This window comes from Corvus hawaiiensis, chromosome 1 (genome assembly GCF_020740725.1).
Source record: "Corvus hawaiiensis isolate bCorHaw1 chromosome 1, bCorHaw1.pri.cur, whole genome shotgun sequence".
Classification (NCBI taxonomy): Eukaryota; Metazoa; Chordata; class Aves; order Passeriformes; family Corvidae; genus Corvus; species Corvus hawaiiensis.
Genome location: NC_063213.1, coordinates 78,204,078 through 78,224,810, shown reverse-complemented (window position 1 = coordinate 78,224,810; position 20,733 = coordinate 78,204,078). Strand labels below are relative to the sequence as shown.

Here is a 20,733-nt window from a genome sequence, read left to right as displayed (position 1 = left end):
TTAGCATTAAGTGGAGGCTGAATAAAAATTTTTGTTTCCACACCTGTGAAACTCTGTAAAATTAAGGGGTTTTGGTTTCCTTTTCATTTGGCCTAGATTTTTGATTTTTCACCTTAGTTTTTTTTTGGGTTTGTTTTTTTTTAATTACTAAGCATTCACATGGAATACTGTCTTGGGGTGGCTTTATGATGCTGTATCCCATGTCGCTGTTCTATGCCTAGAAATTAATTTTGTGCCTTTCTGTGCCTTTAAACGGAGCCTGAGAGGGAAGAGAAAAAAAACCCCAGCAAAACTTTCAAAGCAGTTTGCAGTTTGTTTTCACTTTTCAAGGATACAGAGATACAGACTCCTCTCTGCATTCTGTTTGTGAGAGGAGTGGGAGGAAGCACTCCTTGCTTTGCAGCCAGCTTTTGGCTTTCTTTTTCTCCGGCGGGAGATGGAGAGTTGAACTTTTGTTTTCCTGGGATTTTATTTTTTTTTCCCTTTTTTTCTCTGCTTCACTGTTTCAACATCAGAATACATTGGGAGGACTTTCCACCAAGACCTCGGCCCTGGAGGCGGGCCCACCATGACCCAGCTCCAAGGAGGGGGAGAGAGATCTACAGAAGGACTCTGAAATTTTCCCAAGTTTCTCTCAGCAGAGCGAGAGGTTTTATTATTATTTGGCATTGTTGTCCTTTTCCTGTGTGTTTGTTAAATAGTTTTTATCTCTTTCACTTTCCTTCAAGGAAAATTTATTTTTTCCCGAACCTGGTGGGGTAGGGGTGGTTGTAACCTGCCTTCTCTCAGAGGATATATGTCCAAATTTGCCCAAACAGGCACAAATACCATCAACCTGAAGAGTTTTTAAATAAGCTGGTAATTTTTAAGGTTGTTGTCCTAGTAATGAAATAAATTTTGGTCCATTGTATAACTTAGGATATTGAGGAGCAGAAGCTTAAATAACCACGAAGGGTGATTGCCAAAGTAAATTCATGAGCAGAACCTTATGTATTTTGCCAAGGATAAAAATAACTTCCACCATATTCAAAAGAAAATTACTACAAAGAATGGGTCCCAGGCCACAAATTTTTTTCTGTTTTCTACTAAGCCCATGGCTGAATCAGGGCAGAAAGTTTTTGTTATAGAATGCTTAAATTCTGTAGAAAATTGTTGCTGTATACATGTACATTACAACATCACCTTCTTATTTTCAACTATTTTTTTCCAAATATTTGGAAATATATTTTAGCAGTCATATTTTAAGCAAAAAAAATCAATCATTTTATTATTTCAATGTCTTGAATCTACATTTTTCAGAAGTTTTCATTTTGTTCTAAAACAATATTTTCCCAAGTTTTGACCATCAAAAACAGGAAAAAAACAAAAAAACAAAAAACAAAAAAAAACCCAAAAAACAAACAAACAAACAAAAAAAACCCCAAAAAAAACCCAAACCCAAAGGTTTTAGTACCACACATTCCAAGTATACCTTTAAAAAAGCTAATAAAAAGGTGAAATCAGAAATATTAAATAACAAAAATTATCTAATTTTCTATAATATTTCAAATATCTTATTCTTGGAAACCTCTTCCTCATTAAAGTTTTATAATACCAAATAGTCCTTTTGTCACAGACTAGCAGCAAGGTTATATTTATTTATTCAGTAATACATAAGAAAGTGCATTATTTTTCAAAATAAATAGTTGTGTTCTGTTAGACCATTTCAAGTCAGAGAACAAAAGCAATATAATAATACAAGGTGGGAAACATATATTCCACTGTAGGAAAAGTTATTGCTGCAAAGCAAATTATTAGAAGATGAACAACCAAAGAAAAAAAAAGACTAACTACCTACTTTGTTGTTAGTATGTGAAACAAATATTTTACTGACATATATAAAGTCAGAAAATATATTTTTCCTATCAGAGCTGGGATATAACATTGTAAGAAATTTTCTAATCATATTGCTGTTCTGATAAGAGATAAAATTGTCTTCCCATATGACAATGATGCAGCTGTAGTTTTCTGTCAGGTTACAAGAAAACACCTGCTTTTTCCATGTGTGACTATAACATTGACGTTAGGCCCCTCTCCTACAGCTTGGGATTCTGATGGCAGTCAGAGCACCCTACCAGAAACCACACTGCTCCATGCTCCAGAGCAAGTGGCTGAGCTGGATAAGTGCCCAGAGCTTAAGGTATCTGTTTTCTGTCTTCATGATCAGTGACAAGGCATAAATTGAATACTTAAAGGAGTGCAAATGTTCTCAGACTGATTCTTGGAATGCAAAATTCATCCTAGTAAATTATCTTCTTGGCTGACATTGTGAAATGTGTGATCTGGCACAAGGTACAGCTCTAGATCTGCTTAAATGAATGCATCAACTTTCACAATGTTGTAGGAATGGAATTACAATATTCTGTGATGTCTCTGAAGATAGAGTGTGTCAGTGTCACCGTGAGTTGTTTCATGAATAGGATGAAGGAAAGAAAAATGCATGTGTACAAAATACTCAGTTAATTGCAGAAAAAACCCACTCTCCAAAATAGAACAGATTATTTAGTATATTTATTGAGTAGGCAGATCAGTTTTACTGCTGTGATATATTCCACGTTTTCTCAAATAATAATTTTTAAAGGCATTACGGCTGTTCCCACTCCCCCATTTTGATTTGGAAGGAAACATACCTGTACAGAACCATGCACTTCCTATGATATACTAAAAGTCATAGTAAATAATCAACTCGGCTATGGATAAAATTGTGTTGCACAAGGAAGAGTTCACTTACAGTACTAAATGCATAGCCCAAACAATAATTTTGTTTAAACTTGAAAAGAGATGCAGAGGTAGCACAACTCTTTCCATATAAATGTATATATTTAAAAAACAAAAAAATAAACAAAGTGAGTAAACCTCAGGAAATTTTGGAGAACATGAAATGTTGGCTATTCACTGCAGACTTTGTGGGTGAGAAGTATTTATAAAAGCCTGAGAGACTGTGGTAAAAGTGGTAACTATAAGTTATCCCCTCATATTTATGAAAAGATGTGATATATAACATTAAAAAAAAATCCACACAGGAAAAATATCCCCATGTTGATATATATCCTTCCCTTAAAATTTTCCACTGTCACTACAAGATACACAGATTACATTTTTGCCTTAGTGTTAGCTTGGCTACTCTATCATGCAGTATAACAACAGTAAATTGATGATAGAGACTTTTCAAAATTTGGTTGAAGTGTTAAAAGTAAAGGTAGAGTAGTTGATGATCTTAAAAATGTAGCTAAAACACTCCTTGTACTTAATTCTCCTCATTTTTCTATGTTTGGTACCACATTTCATGTAATATAGGACTAGTATCATAAACTCTCTCTGGAATCTTCTTTTCTCTCACCTCCAGAATCAAGGACAATAACTCATAGAAGTAGGAATAATTTTCTCTTTCTAAAATCCTGAGAGTATTACAAGAAGTACTCAGGAAATACATCTGTTTTGTAACACAAAAAAAAATACAATTATTTTTATATGTATGCATTTTATAGAAAGCAGTGTTCATAGCAAGTATTTAGGATATCAGGATTTCTCCTACCTTTTTTTTTTTTTACTAAATGAAAAATGTTGAATTTGACCTTTCAAGTAAAACTCATGAGTTGCAATTAACTAAGACATACTGCAGGTAAACATTTGTTTTTATTAGTTGCTATGAAAATTAAGTGGCACATTCATTACATAGTCCTTTCCGGTTTTTTTTTTTTTTTTTTTCTTCTTAGTAAGAAAATTGGTCATAAATCACAATCATTCTAAAAGCTATTTTTTTCACATGGTTAGAGCTTCTGGCTGACAGATCAAAATCTTGCCTATTTCCTTGTTCCAATATGTTTCATTTACTTCTGCTGGACAATAAAGACAGCATATCCAGGACTATTCTTAAACTTATTTGTCAGAACACTAATTATTGTCATGTCCCAGAAACAAATATCAAACAGGACCAATACTCACATATGTCCTCCTATCATATTCACTTGCTGAATCAGAAGTTTCTATTTACCCCCTTTTTCTTATCCATTAAGACTTCAAAGTAGCTCTCACTAATCTGTCTTTAACATAGCGTGCAAGTACAAATCCAACATCCATTTCTCACTTCCTGTAAAGGAATCAATGCTACTGCTCAATCCAGTCAAGTAGATGTGTAAGTTCTTTAATAATGGCAAGGAGAAGAACCTCGGGGCTTTATAATACTTTCAAATTATGAGGAAAAAGAAACAGTCCAGGATTTACATAAATTACTTTGTATGAACAGCAGTGTCTTTATCCAACTATTTATCTCAAAGAAAAAGATGAGGGTTTTCACTGTTTTTATTCTGGGAAAAAAACAAAGATACTCTGCATGAACAGTATTTGCACAAGGGGTATGGTAAGATTGACTTGAGTCAACAATGTCACTGGTGGCCAAAAAATCACCCCTGTCCTGGGGAGCATTAAGCGTGGTAGAGCTGACCAGCTGAAAGAAGGGATTGCTGTGCTCTACTCTGCGCTGGCATGACCTCACCTCAGTACTGTGTGCAGTTCAGGGCTCCACAGTATCAAAAGGATATAAAAATATCAGTTTCTTCAAAGGAGGGCAGAAAAGATGGTGAAGGGCCTAGAGAGTATGACTTAAGAGACTAGGTGTACTCTCCTTAGAGAGGGGAAGACTGAGGGATGCGTCGTCCCTCTCCTGTGAGGGGGAACAGAGAGGGACTTGATGATCTCTTCTCTTTGGTGTCTGGTATGCAAAAGAATAGCTTAAAGCTGCATCATGGAATGTTCAGATTGGATATGAGGAAAAAGTTCTTTACTGAGATGGTGGTCAAGCACTGGAACAAAGTCCCCAAGAGAAGCAGTCATGGCCCCAGGCCTGTAAGTATTTAAGAAACAATTGGGCAAAGCTGGTATGTGATTCAAGTTTTAGGCTGCCAGGAATACTTTCTGTTTAGAGTCAGGAGCTGGACTTGATGGCCTCTTCCAAATCAGGATATTTCCTCATTCTGTGAAATATGATTTGCAAACTTTATACTTCTTTTTTTCTAAAATGGCACATGTAGATAAAATGTTGTGCTCTTAAGACCTTAGGTTGTTTTTTTTTTCCAGATACTTTTTTGACTGAATACTTTTGAAAAGGGCGTTATTTCACAAGAGTAGAAAGCAAGATCTTTTCATGTGGTAAAATATCTTAATTATTTATGTAAACCTCCTGAATAACCAGTGTTGATACATTTGATTAGAATGGATGGTTCAACAACTGCTGTTAAAGCAATAGTCTCAGATGTTAAAATGTTTTACCAATGATTTTTTTTTTTTTTTTTTTTTATTTACCAAATCATACAGTTCAGGATTAGAAAAGAAAGCAGGCAGGTGTTCCATTTCTATTCAGACTGAAGTGATATCATTATGCAAAGGTCTAGTTGGAGAGTCTAATGAAAACCGTTCTAACAATCTAATGAAAAACAATTCCCAAAACAGAAATAAAATACATGATCGCAAGGACATTCTCTATTCAAGGTTTCTGCTCCATCAAAAACAAACCACTTATGACTAAAGAAAAAAGTAATTGCTATCAAGTACAGTGAAATTCAAAATGGAAAAGCTTCCAGGTATTTACACACAGGATAAGCATCATGCTCACCTTCTGGCTTAGAGCAAGTGCTGGCTTATTGAAACTAGTTACAACAGAATCTACACCGACTGCCCATTCACTGAAAAACTTAAAATTTCATTAGAGAGTGTGTCCTGGTTATATAATTTAAGTACAAGATAATGAATAAACATTAAAATTTACATTAAACAGGAAACTTTCAAACTCCTACCCTAGTTAGAAAGAGAAATAAATAAATAAATAAATATATAAATAAATAGTAGTGTTAATCTTGTTAAGATCATATATGTGAAAGTAGTGATGGAAGATGTTTTTAAGAATATCAAAATTAACTAGATCCTAAAGTCATGTTTTCCAAAAAAAAGTAGCTTATTTACTCTACATTATAATTTCAGTGCTTTAAATTTTTTCAAAGTCTGATACTCTTTACTGATATTTTTTGTAAGAACAAATTTGGATTAATGTTTTGCAAATATTTGTACACTGAAATAATCCTAATTCAATGGTTTTTATAGGACAAAATTCCAGCTCTTGGAGTCTGAGTTTCTTCTATTTTCATCAATAGTTGTGTTCAGGCATTAAAAAAATATATATCCACTCCCTACACATACTCATGCAAAATCTATTCATTTTTCATTCTCTATCCAAAATGAGACAGTTTCAGAGCTTGATTCTGGTATCTGAGTCTTTCTTGACTTGTCAGCCTGTCTGTGAACCAGACAGGTTCTGTGAACCAGAATAGTGTGGAGAGTTCCCCATCTTCTGCTTAAAAATCATCTATCTCTGCAGTGTTGAAGAAACTACTACTTAAACTAATCTGTCTTCTGAGTTACCCACATTTGGTCCTTAGGAAGTGACTATCAGACAAAGTTTTCCATTAGTATGTTTTGGTGATAGTGCTATGTTATGCATGCTATCAAGACATTGTTAAGTAACTCTTAACTGTATAAAGACAGAGTATTTATAATTTGTTTTATTGAACAGCAGAAGACCTTTTGTTTGTATCTAAGAAAAAAGATTTTTTTCAGTAATAACTCTGTAAATTATGTGTTTTAAATAGGTACTTGACTGCAAAGTGGTGTTTCACATTATGAAAATAATGTTTCCCTAACATTTTCCATAAGGTATTTAAGTTCTTATTTTAACAGTCCATGAATTGCCATGCTTTTGAATGATTCCTTCTCCTATGTCCACATTCACTCCCTTCTCCTGGTAGTCAAAGATTAAGGTAGTTCTACTTTTGCTCAATTTTGAGATTTGTTTTCTGCATTGAAAGCATATTTTCTTACTGTGTTCTCATATTAAGAGGTTCAAAACCCTTTACATATCTAAAATTTTATTCCAGTTATCAGTATGCCATTCCGAACTATATTTTACTTCAGCTTCTGGATGATATTTTCTAATTCATTCAAATTGCATTTCTAAAAGTTGCTACATTGTCTACAGCTACTTCTAATGTATAAACATACTGTAAGAGGAAAAGAAAATAATCACAATACACGTGCACGTGTCAGTTGACACGTTTTCTGGGGCAGTGTTTGTGTCAGCCCATGCAGGAGAAAATGCCATCCACGTCATCAAGCATTTTCTCCTTGCCTTCGCCACCCTGGGAGTTCCTGAAGAAATCAAAACAGATAATGGGCCTGCCTACACCTCTCATAAGTTTGAAGATTTCTTCAACCAATGGGGAATAAAACACAAGACAGGCATACCCACAGGCAATCCCACAGGACAATCCATCGTGGAAAGGACCCACCAAACCCTCAAGAGAGTCCTCAATCAGCAACGGAGAGAAACAGAAATCTTGTCTCCTGTTGAAAGACTCTGTAAGGCTCTCTATGTCATTAACTTCCTAAACGGCACATCGTCAGAGCCTGACCCACCAGTACTCCGCCACTTCTCAAATTCAACCCAAGCTAAGCTCACAGAGAAACCACCAGTGCTGGTGAAGGACCCAGAATCACACCAGGTCTCCGGGCCTTTCCAATTGATTACCTGAGGGAGAGGCTACACCTGTGTCCAGCTACCATCTGGCCCGAAGTGGTTCCCAGGAAAAAATATAAAACCATACCTAGGCCCTACTAAAACGTAAAACTACAATGATAGGACTCCAGAACTTTCAACAAAATCCAGCAAAGGAAATAATAAAATCTGCTTCCATATGTACTTGTATAATTGAGGAATAACTTTACCATTTTGTGGAAGCACTCTGCAATAACACTGAAGAGCTTATAGTCCAGGAATGAGTGAGAAAGAAAATTCCTTGCACAATTTTTCACTAGTATATTAAAAAAAAACCCCAAACATATAAGATATGCAGGAATAGCAAAAAATTCATCATTTGAAGCCCTTTTTAATTCCCAGCCATCTCAACTTTGAAGACTGTCCTTTGTGATGCAATTAGCACCTTGTTTCACAGCAGCCCTGGAAAGATCACAACTACATAGCTATATCATAATATATAGCTAAATCAAAATAAGTCAAGTATTTTCCTGATTGTGGGATATTTAGTAGAAGGTGTTATCACAGAGCAATCTTTTCTCCTAGAAGCAGCACTTATTTTTGTAAAATGTATAGGATATTTCACATCTTTGAGCCTTCTAGCCATCTGTGAAACTTGGCAAGAACTGGCCAATGGTTTAAAAAGTTGTTAGCAGTGGAGGAGCACAGGATAACAGATAGACATACAGACAGGAGGTATTATTAGATTAGGTGTTAGACCATACCTGAATTAGACCATGTGTGTTAGGTTTTATTTCTTGAGACTTTTCCATGTCTGTTAGGAGTCATCTCCATATGCCAAGAAAAAGTAATTTTAACTAAAATACAGACTGTATCTCTTGCATTTGAGTGTCATTGTTTGTATGGGGGCCCTCCCTACAGAAGAAGCTCAAAATAAAAGCCATAAAAGGAATCTAACTGTATTAAATTATCTCAACTCAGGTAACAATTCGAACATATGGAGCATTCAGCCACATTGGCTGAATCAAAATTTAGGTTAGGTTTTTTGAATTCATTCCCTTTACTGACAAAACACCCTCCTGTGTACAACTAATTACTGTCTGATCATTACAAGTGCAAAATGATCAGAGTACTGCTAAGCACTGCAATACCCAATGAGCACCAAGGATGTCTGGTACCTAAAGCAGTCTGTTACCTATCCAGTAAAGGACCTAATTAGGATCTTTATTATGCACAAGCTGCTTCTAATAAGTGACATTTGGAAGTGGGATCATTTAGGAAATATACATTCAGGTCCTTGCAAAGAAACAGGTTCCACTGGTAGAAGAAACTTTGTCTGAAATTGTATTTCAATACTGCAAAATAGTTAAACAACTGATAATACTATCTGCCTCACTTTGTTCATTAGCCAGTAAAAACCTCATAAATTTTATACAGTTATTTGAGCAATCAGTACACACTATTTCAAGTTATAACTACCCACTAGATATTAGAAGTTTCTCCGTTCCAGGCAATTTAATTGGTTGAATAATGTTGGCTCTCTTGCAAAGTGAAGACTCAAAAAAATTCATCAAAATACACTAAGACAAACTCTGTTGTTCTTTAATTTCCAGGACAAAAAGTAAGAACACAGTATAAGGGGATTACCATTTTTCTGTTTCTTGGGAGTCACCAATAGAAACATATTGTACATACATGACACCGTATTATCGACAGCATCTTTTTTTTTTTTTTTACTGAGAAAGAAATCATAAAAGTATAAATGGCATAATTTAAAAGTTATTAAGGAATAGGGAAGGTTAAGTATGTAAGGTGCTCCTCATAATTCAAGTGTATATAAAGATGTACAATTGAGTGACTTGGCATACCTAACAGAAGTTAACATTGAGAGAGTAAGAAAAAGAGGAAGAAAGATGTAACTGTGCTATATGGTTAGTCCAACAGTTCAGGTGCATAACCCCAATACAGATTTACACACACAACTTTAGTCTAATAGTCTTTTTATGAGCTATGGAAAAGAAAAAGCAGTGTTATAAAATAAAATAGGTTTTTAAAAGGTGTCAGGATATGCCTAGCCTTCAAAATTTCTCAATTCAAAAATATGTTGAATATCAAGATTCTGTAGGGGTTTAGGTAGCACTAGCTGTCAGGAATACTGACTTCAAGTAGTATCTGGAAAAACCACTAAACTTCCCTCTCAAATTCCATTTCAACAATATTTTCTATCTACTTTCAGTGAGAAAATATTTGAAATAAACGCTGTACATATATAAACATTGTACATATAAAATCTTGCAGAAATAGAAACTACAGCAGAGCTCAGTTAATAAATTGGATGTTCCTCACACTGTAAATGTTTTTAAGTTTACACTTTCATTTTGCAACTCTGAAAACTGACATAATTTGCAAACATCATCTGCCAGAGAGCCTGTAGTGCAACTCTTCACACAGCAGTATTTGTCACAATCACCAGCTTTTCAGGCAAAAAAAAAAACCCACCAACAAAACCAAACTCCAGTCTGCGACAAATAGCAGGATATTTCATGTGAAAAATCTTTTGCAAATCTCTTCCTTCCTAAATCTGATGACTCACAGGACACAACATAAAACCCTTTTGCCAAGCATAGCAGACACAGCAAATGGAGAATAGCAACTTTGAAAAGGTGCAAATTAAGTGCTTTCACTAAGATCTGCTCATCAGATGTAGCACAGTACTAAATAGTAGCATAGATTCTGCATATCATTCAATACATACTCAGTGTCTCTTCATAACTCACCCGTCTCAATGATAGGACAAGAGGAAACTGGCTCAGGTTGCACCAGGGTGGTTTAGACTGGATAGTAGGAAAAATTTCTTCACTGAAAGGGTGAAGCCATTGTAACAGGCTGCCCAGGAAAGTGGTGGATTCATTATCCCTGGAGGTATTAAACAGACCTGTAGATGTGACATTCAGGGAGATGGTTTGGTGGTGGACTTGGCAGTGTTAGGGTAATGGTTGGACTCAATGATTTTGAAGGTCTTTTTGGACATAAATGACACTTTGACCTTTCAAGCCCTTCTCTCAGAAGTTACACATTTACCATCTGTGACCAGAGGCAACACAACGAAGAAATATTTTCTATTAAATAAAAACAAAAAAGCAAACAATTTTTCACCATCATCTCAGCTAATTCTCCCTTCTATGTATTACAAAATTCTGTAAGGTCTGTCTGAAGTGGCCAACCCTTCCAGAGACACTTCTATTGCTAGATCAGTAAAACATAGCCTGTTCCTTTCCTTTCACGTAGCACAGGAGTAAAATGAAAATTTAAGAATGGCACCCTAATGTATCATGCTGACAAATACATTTTATTTTCTGTTACTCCTGATTCCATTGGCAAACATTTGTTTTCCACAACAACTATGCAGGTGATTTGGTCTCACTCAGAAATTTTCTTTCAAACCCAGAAGAATTATAATTTTGATTCATTTCATCTGTATGCTGTAATTATGACAATAATATCAAGGACAAATGAAAGCATTAACAAGAGGAAATGAAAAAATTTTAAGTTTTCAATTACATTTTATCTTCCTAGCAAAAGAAAAACTAAAAAAATGATGCAATGTGGCACACAGAAATTAAATTATCAAGAAGCCACTATATGGCTTTCCGCAAGTCATTTTACAAAGGATATGTTGGAAACTTTCAGAGATCTTATTAGCAATAATGTGGGTGTTTATGAATATTGACTATATAAGCCATTCATTAGTCTCAGCACTAGGAGAGTGTGAGATCGAATTACCTATAAACTTACTTAGACTGCAAAATTTTAGTAAGAATTTTGCATTAATTAATTCTAAGTGGTGCCTTTCACAGCTTCATAAAAGAAATTATCTTCTTTCTTAGCTCCACTAAAACATATTTACTGAGTTATGGACTCCATAGCATGAAAAATTTAACTTATTGAGTGAGTTCAAATTACTAACTATTGATTTTTCTTGACTTTGAAAACATGGTGACATCTGTGGGCAGGCATTTCCAGCTTTGTAATATTTAATGCAGCCCTGGAAAAGGAAAGACAAAACCCTCTAATAACACATCCCTGTCACAGCTATGTGGTTGTGTTGCCAGTAATGTTGAAGGAGATGATCCCTTCTCTCTACTGAGCACTGGTGTGACCACACCTGGAGTCCTGGGTCCGGTTCTGGGCTCCCCAGTACAAGAGAGACATGGACATATTGGAGAGAGTTCAACAAATGACCAAGAAGAAGATGAAGGGACTGGAGCATCTCTCCTATAAGAAAAGGATGAGAGAACTGGAACTGTTGCACTTAGAGCAGAAAAAATGGTCTGAGTGGATGTTACCAAGGAGTAGAAATATCTGAAAGAAAAGGATGAATAAGAGGCAAACAGACTATTCTCAGTGCTGTCCAGTGACAGGGAAAGAGGCAACAAGCATAAACTGAAAAATAGGAAATTCAAAATGAACACAAGAAAACACATCTTTACTGCAGTAACACAGGCTGTCCAGTGAGGTCATAGTCTTCTTCTGCAGAAATATTCACCATCCAACTGGACATGTTCCTGGGCAAGATGCTGTAGCTGACCATGCTTGAGCTGGGGGAGCAGACTAGATGATCTCAAGAGGTCATTTCCAACCCACATGATTCTTTGACTCCCTAAATTTAAAAGGTGTTCTATCAAATATATGTAAAGGTATTTCCAGACAGACACACACCACCACACTAGGAATTACATTTAAAAGAACTATGAGACACAGCAATTCCAACAAAGACTTTTTAATTTTAATTTCATCAGTGGATTACCCCTCTCCACATATTTTACTAACAAGGGCCTGTAGGTTGTATCACAGTGCAAACAGTGTATAAAAGAAAATATTAATGGCCATAAGGTGAAATATATATATATTAAAAAAAAAAAAAAGTCTTGGTCAGTTTACCATCTGCCTGTGAACACAAACAGACAAAACTATATGAATGAAAGTTTTTACATTGTTTGAGTTTTCTAATTTTTTGAGAACATCTCTGTAGATCTCTAAGCAATAATGATCCAATGACTATGAACATGCAGTATAATAAAAGAGAATAGTATTAAAATTTCTTCAGTACTATTAGAATCCGGGTAAAATTTCTCTAAGCTTTGTTGGCATGTCAGAAGTCTTTCAAGCCTCACAGACAAGGTTTTAGAAGTGTACTTCTGCACAATACTTAACTGCACCACAGATAAAGAAAGCTTCAACAACAGCTCCTTACTGTGAGCTCCAGACAATTAATTAGCTTGTGTTTTTGGTATAATTAGCCTGTTAGACATAGAGCAGTTGCACTAAGATTGATGGATACAATCCTAGACTAACAGAAAAGGAATAACCATTCTGATAAACCTGATCCTTGAGACAGAAAACATTCCCTGAGGTAAAATAAAGCCTACAGCCCCAAGGAATCTGTACATTTGAGAGTTTGACATAAAATTTTTCCTATATAATTTCCTAGTTTCAGGCTCACACTTACAGCTCTACTCCTACTTCTCTAGAAGAAGACCTAGATTTCATTTTGATCAGGTAACTATAAAATCTGATCTATAGTTTGGGCAGTCAGAGTAAGTGATACAAAAAAAAGAACAACATTTAAAATAAAGTGGGTGAACAGTGAAGATGGTGAGAATTGCGGCTAGATATGTCTGAGGTATTTTGTGACTAAACAAACTTTTTTTTAGCCTAAATATGACTCTGTAAATTGACATTTCCATATATGAAATTCCATGTGGCTGTTGACATAATTTAACACTCTTTTTATGGTACCAGTCAAAAAAGACAAGAGGTTCAGAAGTTGACTCAAGATTCTATACAAATGTTTTGCTGTTGAACTGGATAAATCTAACCATCTCAGACATTTCTGATCATGAACATACTCCTTGTTTTTCAATTACAGTTTTACTAGACAGGAGGGATAAAAAAAAATCCACATAATTGCCATAACTACGCTTTCAAGCATGTGAATCTATAATTAAAGTTTTATGTTTCTGCAGTTTTATTATAAAGCCACTTCAAACATGACCAGGTTTTCTTCTTTGGTAGGGAAAAAGAATTAATCAAGTAAAACAGACAACTTACTTAGGTTACCACTTATACCCACACTTGCACAAAAGCCACTTGCTGAATTATCAGAGTAGTGCAAGTTATGTGCTGATTTTCTGTCCTTTTATGTGTACACAAACACTGCATCTCAGACACCATCTTGTGACAAAAACAGATAAAGGATGACATGAAGTGTCAACACCTTTCCATATGGTATTTACCAAAAAAAGATATGCTTTATATATATGGAAAATAGATCATATATACACAGAGTAGATTGTTCTTCATCACCATCAATCAATGGGGCTGAGAAGATCTATGCTATCCTAATCAGTAGTAAGTAAAAGACCTTGCTGACAACATATAATTGGGCAATGAGAAGAATGCAATTTTTATTGAAAAAATAGAAGTTTTAAGACATAATAAAATGAGCTTCAGAAGCAAAAACATATTAAAAAAGGTAGAGTGATTAACAGAGATTACTTTGAACATTAGATATATGACTGCATCATTTTGCACAAACTGGCCTCAAAGCACAAAGTTCTGATCTTAGCTGGTACATTAAAATACACTTTTTTTTCCTTGCCATTTATCTAAACCCAAAAACATACTATTTGTAACTTTTAATAAAAACAGGTTTCAGATATATCATTGCACTTTCGACAAGACATAGTCAATTGTGAAACTGTTAATGTGTTCTACAAGTTAGCTGAGAATGTACTAGCAGACCACATAAGTGGTTAGAAGGCAACAGATTGAATTTAGATAGACAAATGTCCTTTCCAAATGTCAACTAGTAAATCATCTCATGATATAACTTGGAAAATGAAACCAAGGTGCACTTTGAAAAGTCTGTCTTTAGCTATATATCATGTAATTCAAAAGAACCGTATTTATGACCTGCGTTCAAGCAGAGAGGTAGAAAACATCATAAACCATCACAATTCACAGTAGTATGTATCAGCATCTGAATAACTTAATTATATAAATGCTGGCTGCTTTTCTTTCCAATTTCTGTTCATTTATGTGATGGAGTAAAACCATACAATGAACAAACACCACAGAAGATTACGGAAGTGCTGACATATGCTACTGAATTGCATCACAGCTGCATGACACCAACAGCTTAGAGTGCTGAGCTAGGTGCTTGCCTCCTGTATCTCAGGGTCATCTGAAATATACATATATCTCCAGCAGTTTTATCCTTCCTTTCATAAAATGGAAAAAAATCTGTAGAAATAAAAAATCTGTAAGAATGTCCACAGCCAACATAATTCAAAATCAGTCTTTATTAACCCATAAGTTAAGATCTACTGACAATATAGCTATGACATTAAATGCACCTCTGATTTGCAAATCAAAATGTTGCATTCTATAATAAAAGGTAAATCCCTTATTTAGATGTATCTAACACATTTAGTATTAAATTATCCTTCTTTATTATCCTAATGAGAAATTTTCTAAATTTTTAAAACAGTGGTGGGTGTTAGTTATTAAAAAATATGGCTTGAAAACTTTTGAAAAAAGTAATCAAATGGTTGGGCTACATATCCCAGTTCTAGATTCTTTCTAACACATTTCTATTAATGCAGTGGTGTGACTAACCAGCAAAATAAAGGAGGAGATATTTAAATGAAGAATTAACCTTATAATAGTGAAATGTGTAATCATATCATTTATCACTAATATAAAATATTAATTCCTTTTAATTTTTTTTTAACGATTAAGAGGCTTTTGGGGGATTTTTTTGTAGTTTTACTTTTGTTAAACACAAGAAGTATTTAACATAGTTATGAGAAAGTAAATCATACTTTTTCCCTGGAAGTGCCTTGCAGAGCAAGTGCTAAGGCCTACTCTTAACACTTTAGCTAAAATACTACAATGTCATACCAAAATTTTATTCCCTCTGACATAGGGTATTTATGATAAAACAAAAATAAATCAGAAATATATTGCAACCAAACCCTGAGATAATCGCTGAATTTAAAATATTGCAAAAAAATTCTTCCATGTATTAAATTACTTTTATGCAGCAGTGAGAGAATACACCAAGGCTCATTTTTCTCCTTTCCTTTTTTTGATTACTTTGCTGCTCTTACTGACACAGTATAATGCATAATATACTAATGACCTAACCAAGAAAAAATTTCAATAATATTAGTTTCTTTCATATTTTGAGACATACTTCTCTTTTTTGCTCCTTACACAGCATTAAGAGAATTTGGGGAGTTTGAATTTCCTTCAGTGCTAACCATAATCAAGACATTTGTTTTTCTTCAAAATATCCTATTTCACAAGACTAGATAAATGTACCCAAGACAACCTATGTCCTAATATAGTGACTCACATTCCTTTTTTCTTGTCCACTTTGACCAAAAAATTAAGACTATGGAAGTGGATATTTGTTTAAATGTTCAAAGCTTCTACAGAAATGTAAAAGCTTCTTCCTGCATCCTGAATTCTCACACAAGTTGTTGCATGTTTTGTGCATATTTAGGTAGCCTCTTAACAATCACTGGAAGATTTTTTTTCTCCTGCTAATGTTTTCATGCAAATTCTGACAGCAGTCTGCATGAAGCCTTTTACTTTTGAAAGCTCTGGAGAGGTCCCTACTTGTGGTAATCTGCAATCCTGACCCAGGGCAACACACTCGACAGATCCAGTTTCTTCTTTTTTGGTTTTACTTTTTCAAATAAAACCAAAACACAACAAAATGAACAAACAATAAAACAAGTAACAATAAAACTAATTATAAATATCATCCTTGTAAAAGAAAAAAGTATTAACCTCTATATGACAAGGCTAAATCTGAACTACAGCTGACTTACTTTAGGCTCTTGTTACATCGCTGGTTGTGTTTCTCAGACAAAACCCTGTCTCTGTGGAGCACTGCTAGTTTTCACAGCCAAACTAGCATTTGTATTTTGGAATTAGATCCAACGGACCTAATTTCTTTCCCTTTCAATATATACTCTTGAAAATAGCTTCTAACCTATCCAGAAGATATGCTTGACATCTTGACATTTTTCACTCTTTGGCATTCCTTTAAGCATTGTTTCACCTCTTCAGATGTCACTCTGTTAGACAAGGTTATCCTACAATAATAATCAGCCACTTCAGGACTTGTGATAATAGAAAAGGAAATGAAAAGTCTTTCTTCTAAAGATATAGCAACAAAAAGATCCCTCTTGGAGGAAAAAAAAAGAAAGATTAAAAAAACCCCATATTTTTTTCACAAGTTTTAGTTGCTAAACCACCTGTAGTCAAGGAACCATCCATTTGAGAAGAAAATATGACCTTCCACTCTGTGTGTCTTTTATCTTGGTCATGCTTTGTGGGTATTTTTATAGATCTAACAACTGAACCTTTCCATTTCATGTCAACTATGTCACATATATTGTAAGGAAAGAAGCTACAACATTGAGTCTTAGATGCTCTTTTAGCCTTTGTCACCTACTCGCCAGCAGGTTACCCAATTCTGATTCTTTGGAGGTTTATCTGGATGTCCAGAATTACAGACTGAGTTATTCCACCACTGGAAAAGAATTAGACACACTACATAAAGTTAAGAATCCGTGAAAGTAGAGATCAATGCCTAGATCTTTCTCTCTTTACGATTTTTAGTAAGTCCGTAACACTAGACAAGTATGATCAGTAACCACTTTTATAAAGGATATCTCTTAGATCTCTGGTAGGAAACTAAACTTGACCTGTACAATAAAATTTCTGTGATTACAGTAGTTGTAAAATATTTGTGTTCTGAAAAAGTGTAAACTGAGGACAAAGATAAGCATTGCTATAGCTAACTAAGGCATAAAACAGATCTGAGCCAGAAAAGAAATCTCCTATGATTTTATCAGCTTCAACCAGCTACGTGTACCTCCTGTTAAAAGAAATTAAAGTTTAACAGTCTCTCAAAAGTGCACTTTTTTAGGCCATAACCTTTTTTCCCTTACCTTTAATAACTAGACTGGTACATCTAGCTACAAAAGCTTTTTCATTATTTCATGGGTCAGCTCTAGACCCAACTATGCATACAAATTTAGTGAATGTAATTTAAAGGATTCTTATAATTATTAAAAATACCAATAATATGGTGAGATAAAGACAGTGCAGCACCCGTGTCTCTCCACATTTTTTTTTGTGATAGTTTATCAAAAAATCAGCCTTCATATGAGCACAGATAGCCACACAGACACTTACAAGCAAGCATATGTCCACCTAGGTTTATAACCCCTTTTATCTTCCAAAGTAAGCCTGCATTTCTGAAAGACATGCCAAAGAACATTTAACCATATTGCTGCCACAACAGCATTGGAAGCAACCATGACAAATGCCTCATAACTTCCAGGGTAATATTTGACTAGAAATTTTTTGAAGAGAAAAAATAAATAAATCTTTAGACTCAAAGAAAATTATATCAACTGCACTGTGACCTACAGACACAATGACTTTTGAAAGCAATAATGCAGAATTTCAGGTAACACTAGGAAGTATTGGAACGAACTAAAAAAAAAAAGAGAGAGACTCTGCACATATTCACAAGCTATTTCCAAGTTACATTCTGTACAGCTGTTTTGACTTCACCAATGTTACATCCAGCATTAATCAGCAAAATTTCTGGCTCATTATCTTCAGAGTTAATTTTTGGGAGACCTGTTCATTAAGCAGGGTTCATTCCTCAGTTCTCTAAATTTATTTAAAAAAACCCTAATCTCATATTGAGGCATAACTACCCCCTTGCTCATGGGATAAAAATACAATGTTACAAGGAAGAAAACTTTCATTTGGGTCCAATCACAGTAAGATAAAAAGCAAAAAAAGAAATCTAGAAAGAAATATTTTTATCATCAAATCTATGACATATTTTGCTAGTTTTCCAGACATCTTTTCACACTTCTAGAACCGCACAGTTGTTACTAGCTTTCTTTTTGGCTGACAGTGAGTTAAGTCAAAAAGCTAGAAACGAAAAAGGAGATCTTACTGAGATAGCATTAGAAATATTCATTTAACATAGCAACTTTCCAGAAACTGGATTAGGAGTTGTTTGTAGTCCTGGTTCTGTACAAGAGACCATAAATTTTAGATGCGAATATCAAAGACACTTGCAAAGCAATGTTACTGTGATGTTAACTCAGTATTTTTAACCCTTCAAGTTTGATAAAAGACAGTCAGTTATTAATTAACACCAGAGAGATGCCATGTTTTCTTTCTCCATGGTCAGCAGTCTGTAATAAATTCAAAAAGATGACACACTACTTCCATGGAAAAGAAAGAAAAGGCAAGAGTGAAGTCTTTACTTTTATAATTTCTGTCTGGATAGAACACACTCTGATTTCTATGCTGGGATGAAAAAAAAAAGTCTAAATTACCTTTTTCATTCAAAAAAGTAGAAAAGAAGTTATGTGTTTCTAAGAGGCATTACAACAGCAAAAATTATATACTATATGTACTGCTTCCAAGAAATAGAAACATTTATTTTGAAGTAGCTGGGCAGAACTGGCAGTTGAACTCAATTATGGTTCTATCAGGTACCACCTAATACATTCAATAGTATTTGAGAGAAGATGAAATACAGTAGTCCATGCAAATCAGAACGGAGAGGACTCTCACTAAGCTGATACTGAGCTGCACCTTGCCCATTAATAGGTCACACATTCAAGATAAAAAAATCTAATGCATTAAAACTAAAGGATAAAATCAACTTAGCAGAGTAATAAAAAATATTTTTGTTTCAAAAACACACTCCTGCAGAACCTAAAGCAGAAAAACATATAACATGGTGTTATTCTCTTTGTAAAAGATCATAAAGAGTTACAAAGACGGTATTTTTCTTAATGCAATGTCTGCATTGTTTTTTGTGTCCATCTGCAAGAGACCTATTTTCTCCACACTATTTAGCATATGCTGGGGAGAGATAATAATAAGGTTGCTTGAGATTCCTCCAAAGCTTGCACAATGCACTACACATGTAACATTTCTTTAGCATTATCAAAAGCTGCAGTGAAAATTAGGAAATTATTAAACATATACAGAAATGAAGAAAGAGTTGGTCCTTTAGGGTGGTTGATGCGTCCTTATGCTTAATGCCAGCTAGGCCCCAACACACTAACAAAAGCACTACAGATTAGTATCTTCTGCCAGGCCATGCTGTAAATTAACGCTCTTAATTGTACTGGCATGGTGCTTGAGGGGAAAAACTAATTCTAAACTCAGAGAAATCAGAAGAAGGACTTTAATTCTGCTCTACTAAGCAAGAGGGTTATCTTAGAAACTAAGGAAATATTCTAAGCACACAAAGAATATTTCTGTCATCATTATTTTCTAGAATGATCTGTTGTCCTTCTGAGCAATTTTTTTCATGAGCTTAAACTTCTTTCCTTCAGATAGTATTCTAGTCCCAAACAAGTCTTTGGTCCTCCTGGTCATCACTCTTTTTTCTGTATCTTACCACAAAATGGCATAAATATTTTGTTTCACCTTCAAAGGTTCATCTTTTGCTTTGGCCTTAAAGATGTGAAACCCTATAAATCAATTCTGCTCTTGTCATTATGACAAACAAGTTACTTATCCTTCTTGTGCTCCCAGTCTTGAAATTTCCATTCACTTATGCTCTTACCTCTCCACAAATACTCTTATCTCGCTCAAACTATATATTTTTTGGAAGAAGGGTACTTGATTTAGTAATCAATGCACATAAAAAAGTATCCTTTAAAAATGGCTCTGTCTCTCTAACCTGTTTTCTCCAATTACTGAAGTTTGAAGTGGATGTTCACATCCAAAGTGACTAGAAATGAGCACTTAATAGATGCAATACATTCCCAAGTCAGCAAAATATAGTGCTGAAGACTTAGAACTTAATTTGTCCCTGTGAAATCGCCAGATAGCTCCACAGAATTCTACAGATTGCTATTTCTAAAAAATAGCAAATGATAAAGTCAACACTTACTGCAAATAGGACTGCAGAGTGAGCAATAAGAGTAAAAATGTAGGTGGAAAGGACTTTTGGAGATCCAGAAAGTCCAGATTCCTCCCAAAGGCATCGCTACCTTCTAAGTTTTATTGGGTTGCTTTTG

General features: G+C 34.6%; 1 protein-coding gene across 12 annotated transcripts in view; it reads right to left on the bottom strand.

Moving 5' to 3' along the window:
* The window catches only part of CDH18 (cadherin 18), a 522,886-nt gene that overhangs the window by 207,825 nt on the left and 294,328 nt on the right, over positions 1-20,733 (bottom strand). The gene's annotated exons all lie outside the window — the stretch shown is intronic.